The 23,794-nt window shown below is 33.8% G+C and overlaps 1 non-coding gene across 1 annotated transcript; it reads right to left on the bottom strand.

Annotated features, from left to right (window-relative positions):
• Window positions 1–107, bottom strand: LOC148763570 (small nucleolar RNA R71). The gene has a single exon (XR_016025656.1). It is a non-coding gene; the product is annotated as a small nucleolar RNA R71 (small nucleolar RNA).
• Window positions 108–23,794: the final 23,687 nt, after the last annotated feature.

The following is a 23,794-nucleotide window of genomic DNA, read 5'->3' on the forward strand; positions in this document are numbered from 1 at the left end:
AATATGAGGAACGATATAACCTCATCCACACAATTTGAAGGTGAATCCTTGTATGAAGCTTGGGAGAGATTTAAGGAACTACTTAAAAAATGTCCATATCATGGGATTCCTTATTCGTTGCAAGTTCAGACATTCTACAATGGGCTGGTAGGTTCAATAATAACTATAATTGATGTTACTACTAATGAGACATTAATGGGGAGGAATGTTGCAAATGCTTATAATTTGTTGGAAGATATGGCCTTAAATAATTACCAATGGTCCTCAGAAAGGTCTAGCCCTAGAAAAGCTATTAGAGCCTATGAGATTGATGGACTTAGAGCCTTGATTGCATAAGTGGTTGCACTATCCAAGAAGTTTGACACGTTGGGAGTTCACGCTATCCATAATTCATTTGCATTTTGTGACATGTGTCGAAATGGCCATTCAAGTGATCAATGTCCATACAATTTTGAATTAGTTCAATTGGTGGGAAACTTCAACAGGCAACAAAAAAATCCATACTCTAATACATATAATCTTGGTTGGAGAAACCACCTAAGTGTTTCTTGGATTAACAACTCAGGGCCTTCAAATCCAAAACCTATCATGCCCCTTGGTTTTCAATAACAAGCTAGACCACGAATTCTTGAAAAGAAGCCCCAATTGGAAGAGCTTCTCATGCAACGCATATCAAAGATGGATGCTATAATTCAAAGCCAATGAGCCTCCTTGAGAAATTTTGGAGACCCAAATGGGATAGCTTACAAATTCCATTAATGGTAGACCCCAAGGTGCTTTGCCAAGTGACACATAAGTCAATCCCAAAGGTAAGGAACAATGTAAAGAAATTACTTTAAGAAGCGGAAAAGAAACTGAAATGGTGAATGAAAAAGCAATTAAACCTTTGAAAGAACATGTTGATCAGAAGGAAGTAATGTGAGAAAAAGTAATTGAAGTAGAACAAAAAGAGGATGAAAAAGCTAAAAATCAAGGGACTTTTCTAGTCTACCATCCTCTAACACCTTTTCCCCAAAGGCTCCAAATGCAAAAACTTAACAAGCAGTTTTTGAAATTCCTTAATGTCTTTAAGAAATTGCACATAAATATTCCTTTTACAGAAGCTTTGGAACAAATGCCAAGCTATGTCAAGTTCTTGAAAGAAATCCTCTCCAAAAAGAGAAAATTAGGTGAGTTTGAAACTATCTCCCTTGCAGAAGAATGTAGTGCAATTCTCCAAATAAACTACCACCAAAACTCAGAGATGCAGATAGTTTCACAAACCCTTGCACTATTCGTAATTTATTTTTACGAAAGCTTTAAGTGATTTAGGTGCAAGTATAAATTTAATCCCTTTGTCAATTTTTGAGAAACTTAGTTTAGGGGAATGCAAACCTACTTCTATTATTTTCAATTGGCTGACTGCTTTTATGTCTACCTAAGGGCAATTATTGAAGATGTTCTTGTCAAGGTAGATAAATTTATTTTTCAGTTGATTTTATAATCCTTGACATGGAAGAAGATAGGCAAATTCCAATCATCCTTGGAAGGCCATTCTTGGCCACTTCTAGAGCCTTAATTGATGTTGAAAAGGGTGAGCTCACTTTGAGAGTTCAAGACCAACAAGTAACATTTAATATTTTCAAAGCTTTAAAATTACCTACGCAATCTGAATTCTGCTTTTTTGTGAGTGTGATAAATAGTCTAACAAATGATGTCTTCTTAGAAGAATATCCTAATGATCCTCTTGAAGCATGTTTAGTTGCTAATTTTGTTAGGGATGATGTTGAATTCATTGAATACTCAAATTTGTTAAATGCTCACTCAAGACTTAGAACTAATCATCAATTTGAATCTTTAGATGTTTCAATTTCTTTGATGCTAACTTCGAAGCTTTCCATTAAAGAACCACCTACTTGGGAACTCAAACTTTTGTCCACACACTTGAGGTATCCTTTTCTTGGAAAATCCTCTACTTTTATAGCTATTATTTCTACTTCTCTTACTAACATGCAAGAGGACAAGTTATTAAGGACACTTAGAGAATTCAAGAAAGTAATAGAGTGGACCATAGTATATATTAAGGGAGTTAGCCCTTCTATTTACTTGCACAAAATTTTTCTTGAGGAAAATCACAAAGCCACAATTGAATAGCAAAGAAGATTAAATCCCATCATGAAAGAAGTGGTCAAGAAAGAAATCATCAAGTGGTTGAATACTAGAATAATTTATCCTACTATTGATAGCTCATGGGTAAGTCCACTCCAATGTGTTACTAAGAAAGGGGGGATGATTGTGGTCTCTAATGACAATAATAAGCTATTTCCAAGAAAAAACTGTGACTGGATTGAGAGTTTACATGGATTACCGTGAGCTCAACAAAGTTACAAGAAAAGATCACTTCTTTCTTCCATTCATTGATCAAATGCTGGACAGATTGGCTGGTAAGGAATATTATTATTTTTTGGACGGTGAATCTGGTTATAACCAAATTGTTATTGCCCCTGAAGATCAAGAAAAAACTATCTTTACTTGTCCTTATGGCGCTTTTGCTTTTAGAAGAATGCCAAATGTGTTATGCAATGCACTTGTCACTATTCAGAGATGTATGATGGCCATATTCACAAACATGGTGGAACAATGTTTGGATGTATTTATGGATGACTTTTTTGTCTTTGGAAATAATTTTGATGATTGTCTTATATATCTTGCTAGGGTACTCAAGAGATGTGAAGAAACAAATTTAGGGCTCAATTGGGAAAAATGTCACTTTGTGGTGCAAGAAAGTATTGTTCTTGGGCACAAGATCTCTGGTAACGGCATTGAGGTAGACAAAGCGAAGATTGAAACAATTGAGAAGCTACCGTCTTTAATAAATGTCAATGCTATTAGAAGTTTCTTAGTCATGTTGGTTTTGATCAAAGATTTATTAAGGACATCTCAAAAATTTCTAAACCACTTTGCAATTTATTGGAAAAAGATGTGACATTTAAATTTGATAATGATTGTCTTGTTACTTTTGATGAATTGAAGAAAAAATTAATTTCTACACCTATCATAATTAGTCTCGATTGGACTTTCCCATTTGAACTATTGTGTGATGCAAGTGATTATGCGGTGGAAGCTATTTTGGGACAAAGGAAAGATAAAGTCTTTCATTCCATCTATTATGCTACCAAGACTTTGAATGAGTTATAGAAAAATTATACCATAATAGAAAAGGAACTTTTGGCTATGGTTTTTGCTTTTGACAAATTTAGCTTCTATCTTGTTGGGACAAAGGTGATTGTGTACATTGAACATTCAGCTATCAAATATTTGATTGCCAAGAAGGTTGCTAAGCCAAGATTGATAAAGTGGATTCTTTTGCTGCAAGAATTGGATCTACAGATTCATGACAAAAAAGGAATAGGAAACTAAGTGGTAGACCACTTTTCAAGATTAGAGAATGATCTCAAAAGTGAAGATTCAACCTTTATCAAGGAGACTTTCGTTGATGAAGAAATCCTTCAAGTGGGTAAGAAATCACTTCCTTGGTATGCTGATTATGTGAATTACTTGGTAAGCAATATTATTCCCCTATATTTAAATTTCCATCAGAAAAAGAAATTTTTGCATGATGTTAAATTTTTTTTGGGATGACCCTTTCTTGTTAAGCATTGTAAAGACCAGATATTTAGAAAATATGTCCCAGAAGAAGAAATCCAAAGCGTGCTTCAACATTGTCATTCTTTAAATTATGGAGGACATTTAAGAGGAACAAGAACTGGCGTTAAAGTCCTCAAATCAGGTTTTTATTGGCCTACATTACTTAAAGATGCTCACAATTTTGTTATGCATTATAATAGATGCCAAAGAGTGGTTAATGTATCAAGGTGACATAAGATGCCTCTTAACAACATCCTTGAGATAGAAATTTTTTATGTGTGGGCTATTGACTTCATGGTTCAATTCATATCTTCATACGATAATAAATAAATCTTTCTTGTTGTCGATTATGTCTCTAAGTAGGTTGAAACAACAACCTTTCCTTATAATGACTCGAAGGTCGTAATGAATTTCATCAAGAAGAATATTTTCACTCGATTTGGTACTTCAAGGGTAATTATTAGCGACAAGGGAAATCATTTTTGCAATAAATATTTTGATGCATTTCTTGCAAAATATGGTGTTAAATGCAAGGTTGCAACTACTTACCACCCTCAAACTAGTGGCCAAATAGAAGTGTTCAATCGAGAAATCAAGAGGATTTTAGAGAAAATGGTTTGCCCCACAAGTAAAGATCGAGCAAGAAGATTGGATGGTGCACTGTAGGCATATCAGATTGCTTACAAGACCCTAATTGGCATGTTTCCATACAAGTTAGTCTTTGGCAAAGCTTGTCACCTATTAGTCAAACATGGGCATCACACTTATTAGGCTATGAAGATATTAACTTTGACCTACAAGCAGCGGGTGAGCCTATTGTAATTAAATGAACTTGATGAATTTCGCCTTCAAGCCTATAAGAATGCCAACCTTTACAAAGAGAAGACAAACCAATGTTATGATAAGGAGCTAGTGGAACTTAACTTTGAGCTGGGACAATCAATGTTGATTTATAATTCTTTCTTGAAATTATTTTCGGGGAAGCTTAAATCAAAATGGTCTAGGCATTTCATTCTCATCGAGGTATTTTGACATGGAGCAATTGAAGTTAAGGGGATAGATTGACAAAAATTCAAAGTTAATGGACAAAGATTGAAGCATTATTGGGGAGGTGAAATTGTTTGCCAAAAGTCCTCCGTATACTTGATTGATACTGCCTAAAGTCCAAGTCAGTCCAACTCAAAACTATAAATGAAGCGCTTATTGAGAGACTTTAAATGAAGGTTCTAAACTTCACTTTCTTAGTATTTATTTTTGTTAATTCTATTTACAATTTATTTCTTTTGCCTGTCATTTGATTTTTTATGTTTCATTTTGCAGGTCTCAAAAAATTAAAAAAAATTCTAAAAAATGAATCAAAGCTGCGGCCTTGAATGTTTGAGAAAACAAGACACTTAAATAGAATGTTTGAGTGCCACAACCCTCAAAACGATAGTTGTAGCATTGGAAGGAACCAAATAAACCAAAAAAGAAAATGTTTGAGTTTTACGGCCATTAAAGAGAGAGTTACGACATTGGAAGAAAAGAAAATAAAATCTCAAAACATAAACTTTGAGCATCATGGTGCTAAAACCTAAAGAAGCAGGTGAGAGCCATGACCCTCTAAATGAGGGTCAAGGCATTGGTTGGGCCCTACCTTACTTTTGGACTTAAATTTTTCTTTTTCTACCCTCTTCCCCCATTCTCCAACCAACTTTCTCTCTCTTCATCTTCCTCTTTCATATTTTTTGACCTCTCCCCACTCCAAAACTTATTCTCTTGGGTCCTCAAAGGTTGTATTCGCACTCATCATTCACCATACACTCCACATATTATCTCAAGTAAGGATTTTTTTTGTCATTCTTCCTTAGTTTTTGAGAGTTTCTTAGATTTTTATTTTGATTCTGTTGAGAATACCCATCAATAATTTTATTTTATGGATTTTTAGCATAAATGGGTAGTTTTTCTTTGATTATGATGTGTATGCCAACATTCTTCGTAATTATGGTTTAGGTTCATAAAATTTTATGTGTTTGCTACTATTGGAAATTTTAGTGTTTTTGATAATAGTTATTTTGTTTGAATAAATAGAACTTTATTTGATGAATGATGGATATGTGAGATCTGTAATGCAAATAGTGTGAGTCCAAAGTATGTGGTGTAATTGTTGTAGCAATTTTTGCCAATGGTGATATGGGATAGTGGAAACTCTCGAAGATGATGCCTATTTATAAATTGTGCGATGGTTGGTTGAAGTAAAAAAAAGTTATAGTTTGGCAGATGATGAGTATGTGAACCTTTTTGCACTTTTGGTTGGTTAAGTGGACAAATGTTTAGTGTATGCTGATGCATGTTGACATTCATGATAATTTTGGTAAGTGTAATTTTGTGTGGGTTACTAGAATTTTATTTGTTTACTGTTGAGTATATTGAGATTGTTACTAAGTATGGTGTGCATGAATAGAATGTTGGGTGATTGTAGTTGGGTATATAGAAATTCTTGATGATAGTGGTTAGTGCATTGGACACAAATTAATGGCTTAGTGCATTTGAAATTTTACTATTTTTGTTACTATTTTTTGTTGAATTTTGTAAGCTTACACTGATTGCACATTAGCCCTTTCGATTTTTTTTTGATTGATTGAGTTTCTTTTGCAAGAATGGCACTAAAGCGATCCAAACCAAGCTCAAGTGGTGCTTTTGATCAATCAAAGTTCATCTCAGCTGATGCCTCAGCATGATATCATACTTTGTTGATCAACAAAGTGCCTATTCCTGAACAAGGATTAAATATTCCTCTAATTCATTATGAAGAGATACAATAGATGATTGAAGAACAACATTGGCAATGCTTTTGTGATCCACCTGAAGCTATGATTGTGCTTGTGGTAATGGAATTCTATGCAAATGTTTTTAAGCATGTTGATGGTGTTGCTTTTATACATGGCAAACAGGTCCTTTTCCACAATCGAGCCATCAACAATTTTTTTGGGGCTCCAAATAATGACATTGATGAATATGTGCAATATTTGGGGGACCATCAAGATTTTGACACAATCATCTCGAAGTGTTGTGTTGAGGGAGCCCAATGGAAAACATTTCTTAAAGAGCCTGTATCTTTTAACTCTGTGCAATGAAGAAAGAGCTGAAAGTTTGGTTACATTTTATGGCAGCAAGATTGCTTCCTTCAACTCGCATCAGCGATGTAACAAAGGATTGCATAGTTCTTATTTATGCCATTTTGATGCATAAATCTATTGACATTGGTAAGGTTATCTCTTATGCCATCTTACATACGAGCAGAACTAAACGAGATGATATTGGATTTCCTTCTTTAATAACTACATTGTGTGCAAAAGCTGGTGTGCATTGGAGTGATAAAGAAGAGCTGGAATAACCTAAAATCCTAGTAACCATGGACATTATGATGTGATTGGAAGAGTTTGCATATGTAGTTGGTAGTTGCTTTCAAGCTGCTCCACCACCTTCATAATCTATTCCCACATGTAGTGTTGTTTAATGGAGGGCACGCACTAACCGTCATCTGGACAGTCACGAGAGACAAAATTAAGCAATTGAACAAATGACGAGAGCTTATACAGAACATATTGGGATGGATATATCTACTTTTCCTTTATTGCCTACGGATTCAAACTTTGATGATGATTTTGGTTTAGAATATGACGATGACTAGTAGACTGCAGCTACAGCATTAGGGGAGTATTCTTTACTTTACTATTTTTTTTATCACATTGAGGACAATGTTTTGTTCCAAGTTTGGGGAAGTTCTTTTAGAATTTACTTAGTTTGTGCCTTTCTTTAAGTTTATGTTTATTTATTTTTATTTGCTATTTTTGCTTTTATGTTTGTTTTTAAAGTTATTTTTGCATGCTTTATTTGTGTTAAAAAATTTTTGAGATAGTTTGCACCTTACACATGATTTTCCCAATCCTAGGATGATAATTTGGTTATCTTGTGATTCTTAGCTTTTGGGAAATAATGGTCATGATTTAATTTTATGTGATATTCTTGTGTTAGCTTTATTTTAGAATGTGACTTCCAATAATTTGAGTACTATATTCTTTTACCTAGAATTGTTATGTAATTTCGAGAATGTTTATGTTAATAAAAGTATAGTGAAGTCAAGGATTCTAGAATTTGTTTGCTTTTCTCTTGAAGCGAAATCTTAGATAACACTTAGGGTAGGAGATGATTTAGACCATTGTTGGACCGTTTGAGTCTTTTCAAGCCTACCTTGATTTATATTTATCCCTATTAACCCCTTTTGAGCCTATTTTTCCATTTCTTTGTAACCACATATTAGTGTAAGCCTTTTTTATTTATTTCCAATTTTGAACCTTTAACCTTGAAGTATTTTGATTTTTCTAGGAAATATTTTGAGCTTAAAGATGAAATAAGGGAGAAAGGTGAATTATAAAAAAAAAGATTGAAAAAAAAAGGTCAAAGGCGCTAGAAATCTACCCTTTGATCAAAATTGTCAAAAATAAGTTTAGGGGTTGTAAAAAAAAAAGAAAAAAAGAAAAAAAGTGTGTACAAAGGAAGGCCTACTCTAAGTTTGGGGGTGCCAAAAAAAATTAATTTAGAGCTCGTTATAGGTCTTGGATTAATTAAGTGCTTAGGGTGAATTTGTGCCTAAAAATATCCTTTACCATACCTTGACCCTAACCTTACATTAGAAGCTTGATAAAGAACTACTGATCCTTGAATAAGTATTAGTCTACATTAGTGGAGAGAAAAATGAAAAACAAATCTATGAGATTCAAGTACTAATCTATGCTTAGACTTGGCATAAACTAATTTGAATTGCATGATATTCTTTGCAAGAGATTATTCACAAAAATAGGAAGTCTATCCAAAAATAAGTTTTCACTTGAATTGATGCATGAATTTAAAGATTATTTGTGTTTTACCTTAAGTGGAAATTGGGGATAATTTCTGAGGGAACAATTGAGAAATCATGATTTGGTACTTTTATCTCTCATAAAAGTATTTTTATTTTTAAATGTTTAATTTTCTTTGTTTTTTTTTCTTTTGCTCGAGGACTAGCAAAATTTTAAGTTTGGCGGTTTGATAATTCTATTTCATAGAATTATTTCATCTCAATTTGTTATTACATGTTAGCTAAGTCGTTAATTTTTAATTAGAATTTAGTTATTTTATTTTAGTTGTTTTTAAATAGTTCATTGTTATTGAGTTATTTTAATTTTAATTTTATTTACTTTAATTTGGCTATTATTTATTAGGTTTTATGTTTTTGTAGGATTTAAGGGAATAGGGCTTAATTTTAGAAAGAAAGTGTTTAAGGGACCCAAAATTTTGTTTGTACATGCTTCAATGTTTTGATCATAACTTGCACTCCAGATGTCCAAATGATGCGATTCTTGCACCATTAGAAAGCTAAGAGGTAGAGCTACAAAATTCTTCAAAAGATGACTAGGCATAATGCTATGAGAATGGTAATTTTAAGGATGATATTTGATGTTTAGGCCTCATAACACTTTTCAGCCCACAAATTGAGTCATTGGGTTCCACTATGTTTAGCTTAGGGAATTTTAGGTTAGAATTTTTAGTATTTAAAAGAATGTTTTGGTAGAAGTTAGAGAAAAAAAAATACAACTTCAATAGATTCAAGAAATCAGAAGTTGAGGCTAAAGCTTAGAGAGCAAGGCCGCAAATATTTTGTCTTGTCTTCTTCCTTAGCTTTTATTTTTCTTGTTACTCTTAGTAGTTAAATTTCATAAATATTTAATTATCTTTGCAATTATGATTAGCTAATTTTATTTTTCTAGGATTGCAATTAAACTCACATGTAATCTGAATTTTTAATTTCTTTCTTTCTTACTTTCAATGGGATTTGGATTGTTTATTTCTATTTGCTATTGAAGCTTTTAATTGATCTAGGAACCTAAACAAACTTGGAAAATGGAGTTTAGTGTAAATTAAAACTGGAATAGCATATGATCATATTAATCGATTTGTGTATAGGATAGGGATATACTTACATGCCATGTGTAGCCAGAATTAGAGCTTGAACTTAATGAATCTGTTTTAATTTCAATTCACATAGGATGTAGTGTTTTAATTAAAATAGAGATTTTTATAAGTCAAGTCGGGAGACCTTTTTATATAATTAAGGACTTTAGGTTAGCAATTCAACCCATTAAAATAAGTTAAGGAAGAGAGGTAAAATTTAGATGAAGTGTGAGGGATATTGTAATCCTCGGCTTTATTCTATTGATTTTTATCAGATTTTATTTCTAATTTGATTTTTATTCTTGATAATTAGTTTTATTAATTTTTGTTTAAATAATTATTTATTTTTTGATTATTTAGATAAAATTAAATTGTATTAATTTTAATACTTGGTAAAAGTTTTCGAATAATTCTTTGTGGGATTGATACTCTATTTGCCATTATACTATCCTTGCGATACTTATAATTGCATAAATAGAGTTTTAACTATCACAGCCCAAATTTCCAAGCCATGATCGGCGCATGGGCCCAATGGGCATAGCCCACCAAGTCCAAGCAAGCTTATTATGTAATCTTGCTTAAAATCCCATCAACTATTCTCAAGTCACCTTTCATAATTCCAACTTATAATCACTTTAATAATGGCTATAGCAATCAAGAATTTCATTAATATAAATCCAAAATGATGTGAACATTTCAACTCATGGTGGCATTAACAGTTAAAATATACATATTTCATCTAAGACACGTATCTTAGTATTTTACATCACATGAATGTACTCATAAAACAAAATGACTCTTGACTTCCAGTGGAGTGACCACAATGAAGATGCGGCTACTGAGATGGCATAGTACCTACCAAGAAAGGGAGCATATGTGTGCAACTCAATCTAAGTCCCAACTGCCTCCAAATCTGAAAACATGAATTTTAAAAACGTGAGTATAAAACTTAGTGAGTGAACACAAGAAGGGAACAAGTAATCAATAGGAAGAATTTGGAAATCATGATGCACTTGTTTTAAAAACAGTGCAATTGATTTAATTTCTTACTAAAAACCCCTCATTTCAAACTTTGATTAAAAACCTCATAGTGTTGCAACAACCCATGATCAATCCATGAAGTTAAATGGGTGAAAAATATGTCAAAAACCGAATAGGGTAGCATGTAGGACAGAATGTTTCTCGCTGCAGCAAAGTTCATTTTCGCTGCAGCGAGAAACAGTACCAGTTTGCATGTGTTTCAGTTTTTCTAGAATATCTCTCATTACAGAAGTCCAATTGACCTGATTTTTGGACCATTAGAAAGCTAAGAGGCAGGGATACAACTTTTATGTTTACAAATTTTCCTCGTTCGGACATGAAGATGGGTCAAAATCTTCATTGAAATGAACATACTGCACTAGAACCCGAGAATTTCTAACTGCAACGAGTTTTCTGCTGCCAAAACATAATGTTTCTTGCTGCAGTGAGAAGCAGGGCACCTAAGTGAAAAAGGGGCCTCCTTTGCACAAAATATCCATTTGGTGCTTTAATAAAGATCAATTTGCAAGAAAATGGGAATTTCTCAAGATTCATCATGCCAAATTTCACATGCATTACAACTATATACCATTACTCATAAACTTCCTATAACACACATATTTACATATGTATATATATATATATACCCATCATCATCATGCACACCATCCCATCACCATCAACTCATGTGCACTCCTTACTCGCACATGGCTGGGTCATCACCAGTTTATGCGCACTCCCTACTCCCACATAACCGGGTCATTATCGACTTATGCGCACTCCCTACTCGCACATAGCCGAGTCAATATCATTACACAACAATATATTCATACGTATATATATATCAACATAGTGTAGCAGTATATGAATCCATAATAGCCACATATCACAACATAAAGATAATTTATCAAGGGCTTGTTCCCAAAGCACCCATTCTTAAGAAAAGTTTGATAAAATCATTTAATGTCTTGTGCAAACACATTCACATTCCCAAAAATACTTTGAAATGCAAGTTCACTCACTAGTCTTATTGTTTCTTTTGCTTGACTCTAACATCAACTAATACTCCAAATGGACATGTGAGGCCTTGTTGGAACCTATACACACACAACATCACAACCAATCCAATTTACATTAATATCACTCCAAAAGCTAGTTTTTAATTCAAATTCTACTAGACATTCCTAATTGGCTTCCAACTATATCAAATGGCTATTCCTTGCACTACTCTAATCACACTAAAAATGAGTAAACAACTCAACAATAAAATAGCTCATAATCCCAATTACTAGCCATTATCAACAACTTAAAACCAAGCCTAGTTTATTACTCACCTTAGGGTTTCTTTGTAGTTGAATTCTCTTCCAATAGCTTCCAAACAAATGTGAAAAATCTCTCTTTCTCTCTCTAAAACCTCCAACTAGTGAGAGAAAGTGCTGAACAAGGACTTTTTAAGGGTTTTAAAGTGAAAGAGTGAAAGAGCACAAGGGTTCTAGTCAAAAAGGCACAAAGGTATGAAAATTAGAGCCAGAGAGAGAAAGTTGTGAAAGTTTCATATCAAGCTTCCATGGAAGATGGAAGCAACGTGAGATGGAAGAAGAAGAAGGAGAAGAAGCTGTTGGAGAATGAAGAAGCTATTGGAAGAAAAAGATATTTATAGCTCAAGCTTATCCATTCCACTTGAAATTACGAAAATGCCCTTAGCAAGTTAGCTTGTTCTTCTCGAATCCTCTATGAAATCTTTTTACTCTTTTGACACTAAGGCCAAGTCCACAATGGTCTAAATATACTCGGGTTTACAAAAACTTAAAATTTTGACTCAAGGTGCAAAATGACCATTTTGTCCCTATTACGAAAATTATTGCCACATCTAGTTTTCTTCATGTTTTCATCATTATATATCATTCATTTGGTCTTTATGCTTATTTAGAACTTAAATATTAGAAAACTTCATTCTCGAAACTTATTAGAGGGAATGACGAAACTACCCCTGGCCCGGGTTATTATACCTATGCCTTGTTATAAGCCTATAGGGGTTAAGGCCTCACATTAACTAACATGATGCTATTGACCTTGGATTTTGATTTGATCTTGGGAATGGATTAGTTATGTCCTGTTTTGTTAAAGTGGATTGCCACTATAATTTTGTGGAGTTTAAATTTTTGGGAGAACCCTTGTTTGTGATCTATGGGCATAACAGTTCTATGTCTCTTGGAGTTATGTCAATTATGGCTGCTAGGCGAATGCTAGAGCAAGAAGGCTAAGGATATCTAATGATGATGGAAGATGTTCTACTGAATGAAGGGAACTTGGATTTTGTGCTTGTAATTGGTGAGTATTCTGATGATTTTCTAGATGAGTTGCCTAGATTGCCTCTCAAACGGGAGATTGATTTTTGTATTGACTTAGTTTGGATATGAGACCTATTTTTATACGTCTATATCATATGGCACTAGCCGAGTTAAGAGAGCTCCAAAAGTAATGAAATGATTTGTTGAATAAAAGCTTTATTCGCTAGTGGTTCGCCTTGAGGAGCTCTAGTACTATTTGTCAAAAAAAAGGATGGAAGCCTTTGATTGTGTATTGACTACCGATAACTCAATAAATTGACGGTAAAGAAAAAAATTCACTCCCAAGAATAAACAATCTATTTGATCAGTTACAGGGTGCCATGTGTTTCTTTAAGATTGATTTAGTGATGTACCCAAGACCAGAATTTGCACACATTATGGACATTATGAATTCTTAGTGATGTTGTTTGGACTCACTAACAACCTTGTAGCCTTTGTGAATTTGATGAATAAGAGTTTTTTAGGTATATTTGGATAGATTTATAGTCATGTTTATAAATGACATATTGGTGTATTCTAAGAACCTAGAAAAAATGTGCAATTCTTGAGAATTGTGGTTCAAATGCTTAAGGAGCATAAGTTGTTTGCTAAGTTTTCGAAGTTTAAATTCTAGCTAAATGAAGTTAGCTTTCTAAGAAATGTTGTATCTGAGCAAAGGTGCAAGTTGATCCTTGTAAGATAGAGGTGGTAGAGAACTGGCCAAGATTAACGAATGTTACAGAGATTTAGAGTTTTCTGGGAATGGCCGATTACTATAAATGCTTTGTGCAAGACTTTTCTGAGATAGCATCTCCTATGAAAAAATTAACGTAGAAAAGAGTTAAGTTTGATTGGTTTAATGCTTGCAAGGCAAGTTTTCAAAGACTTAAAGCTTGTCTCACTTAAGTGCCTGTGTCATCATGTATTACATTAGCTTATGCGCACTCTCTACTCACACATAGCCGGGTCATCATCATCATCGACTTATGCGCACTCCCTACTCGCACATAGTCGGGTCATCATCATCATCGACTTATGTGCACTCCTTACTCGCACTAGCCGGGTCAATATCATCACACAACATTATTCATCAATGCATAACATATATTCATATATATATATACACATACCAACATAATATAAGAGCACATGGATTCATCCTTTTGCACATTCCACATTTTAGCAACATCAAAACATTTTATCAAAGGCTTGTTCCCCGACACATATTTTTAAAGAAAAGTTGGTTAAAATCATTCAAATGTTTTGTGCAAATACATTCAAATTCCCAAAACAATTTTGAAATGCAAGTTCACTCACTGGTCTTGTTGATTCTTGAATCGATTCTAACTTTGATTATTGCTTCAAACAGACATGTGAGGCCTCGTTGGAACCTATCACACACACACAACATCACTACCAACCCAATTTGCATGAATACATTTCTAAAATCTATTTCTTAAATCAAGCTCTACTTGTTATTCCTAACTAGCTTCCAATTACCTTTTGATTAGCTATCTATTCTCTCTACTCTAGTATCACTAGAAATAAATAAACAAACCTCAACAATAAAACAATTGACAACTCCAATTACTAATCATTATCAACAACCTAAAATCAATCCTCATTCATTACTTACCTTGGTGGATTTGTAGTTGAATTCTTTCTCAAGAATACTCAAGCTATCATGGAAAATCCCTCTTTCTCTCTCTAAACTTCCAGCTAGTGAGAAGAAGTATGGAAATAAGACTTTTCAAGGGTTTTAAAGTGAGAGAGTGAAAGAGCACAAAGGTTCTATGAAAAAGTGCACAAAAGCATAAAAATTAAAGCTAGAGAGAGAGTTATGGAAGTTGCAAAGCAAGCTTCCATGTAGGATAAAAGGAACGTGAAATGGGAGGAAGAAGAAAAAGGAGAAGTTGCTGGAGCTCAGATATTTATGCTTCAAGTTAATCCAAATTTCCACTGAAATTACCAAAATGCCCTTAACATGGTGGCTTTGTCTTCCTCCCATCCTTTGTGCAACCTTTTTGCTCTTTTGACACCGAAACAAAGTCCATAACAGTCTAAAGGTACTCAAGTTCATGAAACTTAAAAATTTAGACCCGAGATGCAAAATGACCATTTTGCCCATATCGTGGAAATTATCATTATTTTTATCTTCCTCATTTATTTACCATTATAAACATCATTCATTCATTCCTTATGCCTATTTAGACCTTAATAGCAGAAAACAAAAACCCACTCATAGGAGCTTACCAAGAGAAATTACAAAATTACCCCCGATCCGCATTATCGTGTCTACTTCTAATTATATGCCTATGGAGATCGAGATTTTATAGGTTTACTTCAGAATTACCCTTTTAACTCAGTAATCAACCTCAATTGGCATCCGTAAACTTTATTAGCTATCGTATCAAAATACGGGGTACTACAGTCTCCCCCACTTAAAATGAATTCGTCCTCGAAGTCAAATCGACGTAAGGTGAATAATAAAAAATCTAAAGTTCTACCGCATCACTTTTGTCGGGCATTCTTAACATAAAATCTTGGTTTATGCATCATATCGACTTCCAATCGTATAGAAAACTCGACAATGTCATAGTATATAGTTATCTATACTACTTTTGTTGGATCAAAGCAATATCATCCTTCATCTTATGAAGAGAATTTAAATAAGCTATTAATTCTGGTCACATCTCAATCAAATCATCCTTAAATCATCAATTATGCATGTTTACTTAACCATTTGCAACTCCTCTATCTTGCTCCTTTATCAAACCTTCCAATATTCAAGCATCTATTCCATCATTGACTATGGGTTTAATTTGTCAACAAATCTCTATTTCATTTTTTTCATTCACCCAAACAAATTTCATTTAAGCATTTCATAATACATGAGGATCAAACGCTCTTTATTCATTTCATTTATTTATTTTTTAATATCAAAGATGATTTAAATCTAGTAACCATTAGTCTTTATATTCCCAAAAACAAACTCCAATACTTTCATGATCGAGTGCTCACTAGATAAATCTCAACTTATACCACAAGGCATTTTAATAAATCATGACATTCCACATACCCCTTTATAATCTTAACCAATCTCTTTAATCAATAACTCAACCTCTCAAGATTAAAGTTGCTCAAAATTTTCCCTTTAAAGTTCCTTTCCAAGTCTCATTTTGATTACTAATCATTTCTATATTTCCAATGTCATAGCTAATTTGCTTTTCATCAATCACCTACAACATATCTAACTTGATATTTCTCAAATTTACTCCAAACATCAGATCCCATGACCTCATTAGTTTATTAATCTAAAGATCAAATTAACATTTACCTCTCCTTAAGTGCACTTTAAAATTTAAGAATCATCTATTAAGACCTTTCTGATATTAACTTCTTTTAGTGCTTTTTACCTTAGAAAATTTAAATCCATAATCATTCATTTTAAATCATGAGCTTTATACCAATCAAGGCAGATTTTTACACTTTTAATTATACGAATTCAAATGCACACCTTTACACATAAGTTATAAACTTTTCCCCACATCTTTATATATCAAAACTATATATATTAAAGCTACACCAAAACTGATACATCATTTTCCATTACCCCTTAGGATATTAAATTCATGTCATACTTCTTTATTTGTGCACTTCATAATACCTAATAATTTCTAGCTTAGAGTTAAGCTAGTTTATATGCCAAGCCTCTTAGGCTATATTAAAACACCAAATTTTATCATGATATAATAAAATTTGATGAACTCATACCTAAAGTATAAACACTTACCTTTAAGCTAACAACATTATAATCCACTTGTTCACTTTCAAAATTAGTGATAAATTATCTTAATCATTGTCTAGCACTATAACCATTAATAGAATGTCATCATCGAATCAAATTATAACTAACTTCACATGAGCTTTTATACCAATATGCAACATATATATCCATACATATATATTTCCAAAAATTTTAACTTCGAATAGCCTTAGGCATATCAAGCTCAATAAGCCATCTGTAAAACCAAAATAACCAACAATCAAGTTTTGAATCAATTGTTCTTATAGTTGGTTAGATCATGCTCATCATTTGTGGTGAATACACAAAGCTAATCCGAATATTCTATTCTCATACTAGAATTGACCACTAATTGGCACCATCCCCAAAGCACCACGTGTCTTAAAAATAGATTTTTCTTAGCCAAAACTCATATTCTAATATCATGCTTCTAGGTCGTAGCTCATTACCAAAGTCTTTACTCATATATAAATACTCGAATCATCATCTATTTTCTAAGTAGATTTCTATAATTTTCGTAGCGTATTTCTATTCCCTTACCAAGGGTAGTATCATTTAATCAAACCATGTCACCCTCCTTCTCTAAACATTTGAAGCATAGTTCAACCTTCCACTATCCCTATCAGGCACTTTACCTTGATAATTACTCAAAATAAATTGGAACTTGTAGGGGAAACACATTTCACAATTTATGCCTTGCGTTTACAATTATGTCGAGACTAGAACCTCATCGGGTCCACAAAACTGTAGGATAATCATTGCCTCAAACCACTATTTCCAAGTATACTTATGCTTGTATCATATCTTCATACTTATGTGACATGTCAGTCACGAGCCCAACTCGACTGTATAGTCATTTGCTCTTTGAGCTTTAATGTTTTCTCATTGTGAAAAGTCTTTCGAATTTATCTCATCAGGGTATTCACAAGGTGGATACATGTCCATATCTTACAGTTCAAGGCCTAAAGCATTGAACATAACCTCATCATTGATGTTCTATGCTATATCATATAATACAAAATATAATCTAATAACTATGACAATGAAATTCTAAAGTTCCACCTTTATCTACCAATCATAGCTCCCTTTATGAGCACATACTTTACACTGCTTGATTGTTCACAAGCCACTCATGGCCATCCAAATTCGACCTCTTATAGCAAGTCAAACTAATATATTATTCTTGTGTTTTCCAATATACTTGCAAAATGCTTAAACACATCCTTTAATAGAATTCTGTTGAGGACTTAGACAATCAAAGGCTTATCTTCAAAGCCACGCATAACTTTAACAATTTAATATATATTCGATAACATTTAGCTCATTAACCCCATTGAACATTATTTTAAGATCTTTCAAGATGTCCTTACTTTTATTTCAGACCGAACCACACTAACTTAATATAGTTGCATTGATTATCCTTGAGCTTTTTATGCTCATCCTAACAACACCTATGTTTAACCCATCATTCGTCTTAATGACTTTCAGCTTTTCGCAACACACTTCTCATACATGTTAAGGCATTCTTAATCTCATACCAAGCCTATAGTCATGTAATCACCAATTAGGCCAAATCCTTCTATGGAATATCTCCTTCCATACAATGAATGTGAATCACAAGATATACAACTTCGAGTGTATGCTTACATACTGGTAACCTCCTTATATTTCATGGTCATAAAAACCACAATTTGCAAAACTAGCTTTCTATCACAAGTTTGTGATCAGAACATTAGTCTCCACATATCTCACTTTGGACATACTTCACTACCAACATTCATATACCTTTACCATAACATTCAGTGCAAATTGATTAAGCAATGATCTCCAAATTTACTCTTAGGTACACATATATCAAATTGTACACCACTTAGTGTTAAGATCTTGACTTTACTCATCAATTCTTAACCAATTACATCCATAAGATAAACAATTCACGTAATTTTGGTATCTTGCCTTTGCAGTCATAAGATCAAAATTTCTTAAACTTAAGATGCACAAGCTTCCTTTTAGAGCATATATGAAAATCCACATGTTTTAAGTCCCTTACCTTTGGAGAAGTTACATTCAAGACTAATCATTTACATCATAGGTTGCATATTGAACCAAACATATTTTTAAATTGACCTTTAAAGCAATTCATATATCAATCTCAATATAGAACTATGACACTTAGACTAAATTTGTCATTTCCATGTCATTTAATTTCAAACTGCTAAATCCACATCTAGTCCTTTAATCCTTTGGCTCCACACTAAGCATAGCAAAATTCAAGCTCATCCTTAGAGTAGATCATTTACTAGCCTTTTACTTCATGACCATACATCAATTATAATAATCTGTGACTTTCACCCTTAAGCTAATTCATACAATTATAACCATAAACCATAATAATTCAATTCAAGCCTTGGAATCTCGCAGTTACTTAATTAGAATCAAAACCAACTCCATATAGGCTACTACACACATATTCAGCACATATCCACATATAATGTATTTTTGAAGTCTGACGCCATTTATATAGGGGCAGGGCAAGCTTAATCAACATAGTGCACTTGCCTCCGTGCACGTGGGTATCAGTTTACACCTCCCTGAATACTTAGATGTACAAGCTTCAAGTGAATCTCAATGATCATTATTCATTCTGGTCAAAGTATGTCCTTTATTACCATTATCACACTTGCTCCTTTATATTGACCTTAAATACCATCCATAGTCATCAAATTTCTTCCCATTGACAATCATGGCTCAATGGTTAACTTCATCAAATAAATGAGTTATTTCGGACCTATTAGTCAAACTCTAATTTCCTCCATCTTTAATCGGAGGGATTTGTTTTTACATTAACCTTTCATTTAGGAGCATTTACTTAAAATCTTTCCAATAACAGCTCGTGTCTCGAGTGGTATCTTAAACCTGGACAACGGCACCACTTATGACCTTTACATAATGTTAGCAGGAGGGTAGGTTACTAGAAATAGGAGTTCATATAGCCTTTTGTCTATGATTTATGCTGCAGTCACAAACCATAAACAAGACCCTACATTAACTCTAACAACTCCACTGACTGACACAAGAATCCTTAGGACTTAACTAAACCTAGAGCTCTGATACCAACATTTGTCACAGCCAAATTTCGGGCCATGATCGGTGCATAGGCCTAATGGGCATAGCCCACTAAGCCCAAGCAAGCATCTTTATGCAATTTCGATCATCATTCCCAACCATTATTTCTAAAACCACATATTGTAATTCTCCACTATAATTATTTCAATAACCTTTTATAACAACCCAATATTCACATTCATATTATGTTAAAATAATGTTACTCGTTTGCCAGCCTATAATGGCATCAGTAATCAAATATACATATTTGATTTTTCTAACAAGAATTTGAGTGGTCTACATTACTTATATGTATACACAAGCATACGACTCTTCACCATCAGTGAAGTGACCATGGGTGAGGGTACAGCTACTGAGATGCCATAGTATCTACCAAGAAGGCGAGCATGTGTGTGCTACTCCATTTAGGTCCTAACTGCCTCCAAATCTGAAAAAATGAATTTTAAAAACGTGAGTATAAAACTTAGTGAGTGAACATAAGAAGGGAACAAGTAATCAATAGGAAGAATTTGGAAATCATGATGCACTTGTTTCAAAAATAATGCAATTGATTTAGTTTCTTACTAAAAGCCCTCATTTCAAACTTTGATTAATAACCTCAGAGTGTTGTAAAAACCCAAGATCAATCCATGTAGTTAAATGGGTGAAAATATGTCAAAATCAAGCAAGGTAGCAAGCATGGCAGCAAGTTTCTCACAGCAGTGAAGTTCATTCTCGCTGTAGCAAGATTGAAGTGGCCAAAACAGAAAGTTTCTCGTTGCAGTGAGAAATAGTGTTAGTTTGCATGTATTTCAGTTTTTCAAGTATATCTCTCATTACAAAAGTCCAATTGACTTGAATTTTAGACCATTAGAAAGATAAGAGGTAGGGCTACAACTTTGATGTTTACCACTTTTCCCAGTTTGGACGGAAAGGTAGTCAAAATCTTCATCAAATTAAAAGCATTGCATGTAGTGAGATTTATTTTCGTTGCAGCGAAATTTCCTCGCTGCAACGAGATTCAATCTTGCTATAGTGAGAAACAGGGCTGGTTTATGCCCTCACCACCCGAGAATTTCTCACTGCAGCGAGATTCAGGGCAAATGACAAATAAGGGGTTTTCACATGCCATAAAATCCATCCCTACCATATTGCACATCAAAGTGAACACATTGACAATAATCAAGTTATCAACATTCAAAACAATTACATATTAAAATCATAAACTTGCTATCACATATTCATATATAAATATATATCAACAAGTACACCACCCCACTTCATTCATCATCATAGCCGAGTCATCATCATCATCGGCTTATGCGCACTCCCTACTCGCACATAGCCGGGTCAATATCGTCACACAATATTATTTATCAATGCACAACATATATTTATATATATATATATATATATACACAAACTGACATAATATAGGAGCACATGGATTCATCCTTTTGCACATTTCACATTTTAGTAACATCAAAACATTTTATCAAGGGCTTGTTCCCCAGCACACATTTTTAAAGAAAAGTTGGTTAAAATCATTCAAATGTTTTGTGCAAATACATTCACATTCCCAAAACAATTTTGAAATACAAGTTCACTCACCGGTCTTGTTGATTCTTTAATCGATTCCAACTTCGATTATTGCTTCAAATGAACATGCGAGGCCTCGTTGGAACCTATCACACACACACATCACTACCAACCCAATTTGCATAAATACATTTCTAAAATCTATTTCTTAAATCAAGCTCTACTTGTTATTCGTAATTAGCTTCCAATTACCTTTTGATTAGCTATCTATTCTCTCTACTCTAGTATCACTAGAAATAAATAAACAAACCTCAACAATAAAACAACTGACAACTCCAATTACTAGCCATTATAAACAACCTAAAATCAATCCTCCCATCCTTTACCAAAAAGGCCCTTAACATGGTGGCTTTGTCTTCCTCCCATCCTTTGTGCAACCTTTTTGCTCTTTTGACACCAAAACAAAGTCTATAATAGTCTAAAGGTACTCGATTTCATGAAACTTAAAAATTTAGACCCGAGATGCAAAATGACCATTTTGCCCCTACCGTGGAAATTATCATTATTTTTATCTTCCTAATTTATTTACCATCATAAACATCATTCATTCATTCCTTAGGCCTATTTAGACCTTAATAGCATTAAAAAAAAACCCACTCATAGGAGCTCACCAAGAGAAATTACAAAATTACCCCTAATCCCTATTATCGCGTCTACTTCTAGTTTTGTGCCTATGGAGACCGAGATTTCACAGGTTCACTTTTGAATTACCCTTTTAACTCAGTAATCAACCTCAATTGGCATCTGTAAACTTTATTAGCTACCATATCAAAATACGGGATACTACAATTACTTATTCAATACGTATACTTGCATGTGCAAATTTGATAGCATTTATCGACTAAAAGAGTTAGGAGATTTGGAAAGAAAGAGAAGTTAAGCCAAAGGTACATTAAACCTTTTGAGGTTTTGGAACGTGTTGGTGCAATTGTGTCACGACCCAATTTTTGGGCCATGATCGGTGCATGGGCCCAATGGACGTAATCCACTAAGCCTAAGCAAGCCTATTAATCTGACATGTTTATCATTCCATCATAAACTGCTAAGTCACATTTCATAACTTAAAATCAAATAATATTACACATTGCCATCTAATACTAGCATACTACACAAGTGTATATACATTGTTTATAACATGTATCTTAACAATTTACATTAGGTTCCTCTATACACAACAAAATAATACTCAACTTTCAGCAGAGGAACTCGAACGAATGTACAGCTACTGAATGCCAAGACACCTGCCAAAAGATGGATACAAGTCTACAAGGACACCTCATCCTAATTACCGACTGCCTCATGATCTGAAAACATGAAGTTGTAAACGGTGAGTATAAACCCAATGAGTGAACAAAGAAGGGAACAACCAACAACAAGGGAGAATTTAAAAACATGATGCATTTGTTTCAAAACAATCCAATTTAGTTCCATTCATATTAAAAACCCCTCATCAAGCCCTTAAATGATTAATCATTTGAAGATCATGAATCCATACATAACGAACCATTTGAAGAATGAAAGCTTCAATGATACGCAAGCAAGTCAAATACGACAACGAATCTTAGCTGCAGTGGAAAGGCCTTTTCGCTGCAGCGACGTTGGGATTTAGTTATTAGCCGAATGACGGTTTCTCAACTGGCCGAGGGTTTCTCACTAAACCTCCTCATTTTAAACTTAACTCATTTAGTCCTTAATGTTGTAAGTCCATGCTCAGATATGGTAGCAAAGAAGTGAAAAATAGGGTAGCAATTAGACAAGATAGGAGACAAAACAGAGAGTTTTTCATTGCAGCGAGATTGAATCTCACTGTAGCAAAATTGTAACCCAGAAATAGAAGGTTTCTCGCTGCAGTGAAATTCAGCTGATGAAATAGAGAGTTTTTCGCTGCCGCGAGAAGCTGCAGCGACTATCTCGCTGCAGCGAAATTCATTCTCGCTGTAGAAAGAACCAGTTCTGGTGAAGGTTCTTAAACCCGAGAGTTTCTCGCTACAGCGAGAATGATTCTAGCTGCAGCGAGATACAAGGCACCAATGAAAAATTTCCCTTTCTCCCAAAAAAAACCCACCCTACTAAAATGTCCAAACTAACATGAAACGTATAACAATCTTTCACCGTTTAACATGTCAAGTTTCACATACATTACAACCATATACCATTACTCATTAATTTCCTATAACACACATATTTACATATGTATATATGTATACGTATACCCATCATCATCATGCATACCATCCCATCATCATTATCAGCAGCTCATGCGTACTCCTTACTGGCATATGGCTGGGTCATCACCGGGTTATGCACACTCCCTACTCGCACATAACCGAGTCAT

This window comes from Theobroma cacao, chromosome 3, assembly GCF_053813885.1.
Source record: "Theobroma cacao isolate CCN51 chromosome 3, ASM5381388v1, whole genome shotgun sequence".
Lineage (NCBI taxonomy): Eukaryota > Viridiplantae > Streptophyta > Magnoliopsida > Malvales > Malvaceae > Theobroma > Theobroma cacao.